Source organism: Hirundo rustica, chromosome 5, assembly GCF_015227805.2.
Source record: "Hirundo rustica isolate bHirRus1 chromosome 5, bHirRus1.pri.v3, whole genome shotgun sequence".
Classification (NCBI taxonomy): Eukaryota; Metazoa; Chordata; class Aves; order Passeriformes; family Hirundinidae; genus Hirundo; species Hirundo rustica.
Window position 1 is genome coordinate 53653072 of NC_053454.1, and position 4134 is coordinate 53657205.

Below are 4134 nucleotides of genomic sequence, written 5' to 3' on the forward strand. Positions count from 1 at the left end.
CAGCTGCTGCTCGGCCCCTTCCCACGAATTCACTCAGCCTTTCAACAGCCCCCTGCCACACAGCAACACATTCCTCACCCAGCACGGCCACACCGAGTCCAGGTGGAGAAGGCGTTTTAACCCTGCGGTGTCACCGCTGTAGCAGATGGTCACCACCCCGCACCAGCAGGCCTGCACACCACAAAAAGCTGAGAGCATCAGCATCACAGTAACTATTTTCCAGCCTCAAAAAAGGGGAAGTTTTGTCTCATAGTACAAAAGAGCCTAAGACAACAGATCATGGAAATATTTTGGCCCATTGCTGTTACAGATATGGTGTATCCAGGTACCTGTCTTCTAGAAGGCACGAGGACCCCACTTTGGTACACACTTTCCTATGAGGAGAGGACAGGAGCAGAACAGACTGAGATAATGCAGTTGTGTGGTGCCTCTGCTACCAGTAATGTTCTGTCTGCTCACCCTAAGCTGGAGTCTGTTCCCAAAAATAGCTGTGTTTCTCTATTTGTGCCTTGTAGTTGTCAGGGTGCTTCAACTAATTGCCCAGTCCTTTGGGGCAATTGCAGAAGATATTTTAATAATGAGCTTTGCCGGATTCTTTGTCGTATGGTTCAGGTTCCTGCATGCCAGTGTCTGCCAAACCTCAGTCCCCAAGCTGCCAGAGTGGAGTGCTTCCCTGTGGCAGTTTGGTTCATTCAGCTCTGTGCTGCATTTGTCAAGGTCTCTTAGGCAGGAAAGCTGAGGTCTCCCTTTTGTATTTCATCCTCGTAGCCTTGCTGCAGTAAGGAAAAAGCCTAAAGATCCCTCACCCTGAGGGGACTGACCCAGCAGAAAAAGGACTAGTGCAGAAAATAAGCCACCATCCTATCAAACCCATGATGACCGGTGCACATTTTCTGGCTGATGCAGACTTTGTCATGTAACATGGCAGTTTCAGGGAGATGGTGCCTTCAAAAACAGAGAATAAGCCTGGCTTCTTGTTCAAACATCAACTGATTTACTGAGGATGTGAGCTTTCCACACTATATCCCGGCGTATCTGCTTCACTTAACCTGCTGGAGAAACCACCATGCCCTCAGGGATTCAAATGCCATCAAAATCCCTCTGTGGCAGGTGTTTCCACTCACAATAGGCAGTATTGTGAGGGAAAAGAAGATTTCCTCAGCAAATTTCAAATGACTCGCTCCAATGAGAACCATAAAATCACTAGTTTGGTTAGCCAGTGTTTTAAAGCATAGGCACTTAAATCTGCAGCTGAGGCACTTACATCTGCAGCTGAGTACTTAAAGAAATACGACCTCATTGGTGAGAAGCGCAGGGTGCTCTTATCTCTTGTTAAGGTCAGGTCATGGAGACCTGTAGATGCTTGAAATGTTCACAGAGCAAGCCGCTGTTGATGGGGCGCCTGTATCCAGTGTGACAGTAGGCAGCTCATTGCAGGCAGCTCTCAGAAGCAGTGACAGTCTGCAGACAACAGAAAGCTGCCAGTGCAAATTAGGACATGGTGATTGTATGGATGGTTAGCAGGACTAGGGAAGGGATCGATCCCCTGAACTCGGTGCTGGTGAGGCTGTGCCTTAAGTGCTCTGTGCAGTTCTGGGCCCCTCACTTTAAAATGTCCATTGAGGCGCTGGAGCATGTCCACAGAAATGCACCAAGGCTTGTGAAAGGTCTAGAAAACATGTCATATGTCTTATGAGCAGCAGCTGAGGGAGCTTGGGTTGTCTTGTCTGGAGGAGATTCAGGAGGCACCTCATCCTTCTCTACAATGCCCTGAAAGGAGGCTGTAGTGAGGTGGGTGCTGCTCTCTTCTGCTGTGCCTGCAGTGTGAGGACCACAGGAAATGGCTTTAAGCTGAGGCACAGGAGGTTCAGATTAGATATCAGAAAAATACTTTCCACTGTTAGGGTGGTCAGGCACTGGAATAGGTTGGCCAGGGATGTGATGGAGTCACCATCCCTGGAGGTTCTCAACAAGCATCTAGATGTGGTGCTGGGTGATGGTTTAGGAGTTACCATGGTGGTGCTGGGAGATGGTTGGACCTGATGATCTTAAAGGTCTTCCAACCTTGATGATTCTAAGACTCTGTGGTGCGCCCCGTTGTTACTCATATTTCAGCAATGTTTGTAGGAGTGCTTGTGTCACAAAGCACTTCTCTTTCTGAAGCGCCCTTTGCACTTACAATAGACAAATTAAGTGGGATCAGCTGCTTGGGAGAGCGGGTGCCAGCCTACGAAAGAATTTGTCTTTGCCATGCCATCTTAGTGATGAATTCACTTTCTTTTTAAAAAAAAGGTTCCTAATAGCCTGCTGTGGACTGCAGCACAAGGAAGGGATTTGGGTCATTCATGCTGAGGTTTTGCCTTAATTCCATAATTCTTTTTATTTCTTTTCCTAATTAGAAACCTGCTCATGGCAGTGTTTTTTCTCTCAATCCACTTACATAACATCAGAAAGACATAAGTGAGCTGAGCAGTTAAGGACATTTTTCTCATGGGCTGGTGAAAAACACCCAGGCAGCTGGAGCACAACCATTGGGCACAACCTTTCCCTCGGCGCCTGGTGGAGGATGGCCGGTGTGCAGGAATGTAGGAATGTCTGCTAGGTTCTGCAAACCCCCCACATCTGGGCTGAGGCAGGAGCTGCTGGACTGTGTCACCCTGGCCGTGAGGAGGAGGAGAGACCAGGTCTGCCTGGCAACCGGCAGAGGTGAGGCCATCCATGAAGATGCTCCTTCTGGGGTTTGGGAGCTCCTCATGTTTCTTCCCTTCTTGTGTCTCTTACTTTTTCAAGGACAGCTCCTGGGCTGCCAGTTAATGAGAGAAATTGCTTAGGTTTAGTAAGTGTTAAGCTAGGGAAAAGCCTCTGGGGAGATACTGTCTCCATGCATTGGGTTACTCACCCTACTCAAAATTCTGGGCTCCCCTTAGGTTTTGGACACTTTGAGTGCCTGCTCTATAGGCAGAGGCTGATGGACAGGCTTTCCTCCATTTTCTGGCTGCAGGAGAGAAAAAATGGGGAATAAATAGGGCTGACACTTGCTCAGATCGTATCCAAACATCTCCCTGCACCTGGTGTGACTTCTTCAGCTATTTAAAGGAGAAATGCTGGCTAAGAGAGTGATGATCTGTAGAGCAGTTTAAGCAAGCCCCCTGTAATGAGTCCTACAAACTACATAAGGCAAGTGCAAAATATGCTCTAATTTTGGTTGATTGCGTGAAATATCCTTTATTACAGGTTTATCTCTTTGCCTTCACTGACGTGGTTCTGCATGCTTACATATTTCCCTGCTGGGAAAGTCTTCCTGGTATTCACCCTAACTCTCCTGCTGTGCAGCTTATGCACTGACAGACTCTGCCTCATTCCTGCACTCATTTTATTTTGGAGAAGAATAGTGCACTCACTGTAGCTGAAGCTCGCTGGAAAGCACTATCCTCTGCATTGTCATCTTGGGCTTTATTATCCTGGGAGCTGACAGTGCTCTCTCTTTCTCTCCTCCCAAGCTCACTCACCTTTCCAGCTTGGCTCAGTTGATGATGAAGGATAGCTGAAGAGTGAAGTGGTTGGTTTTTCACTCTCGTTCGCTCCTCACTTTTTGGACATTGCCATAAGTGATACTGGCAGCTGCCCTGCATTTCCTAGCATGCATTCCTGTGCTTTGGGGACATATCCCGACATCGCTAAACTGAGTGCAAACTACACAGTCAGTACATGTCTTCTCCTTCCTGGGCTGGATGGGGATAAGTAACCTCTTCCTCATCTGTCACTCATCTCTCTGCCCTTGCAAAACCAAAGCCAGGTTTCAGGCCTGTTCCCTTTTGGTAGCACAGGTGGAGCAGAAAGCAGCCCTAGCAGCCCTACTTTTTTTTTTTTTTTTTCCCCACTGGATATTTCTCTGAGATGGCACACTTTCCAAAAGCACAAAGCTGCAGTAACCATCTCATTATGTCCATTCCTTTGCTTTCAGGGAGAATATCTGTGTCATTTCATTGGTGTATTTTCTTTCCAGCCTGGCTCACATACAGGCTGGAATATCTATTGTAAGCTAATTGATGGCACTGTAGAGAGAGCCTCCAAAATTGAAGGCAGTCCCTAAATGGTCTTAATTTCTGCTGAACTAGAAGCTGAAGCTTTTGT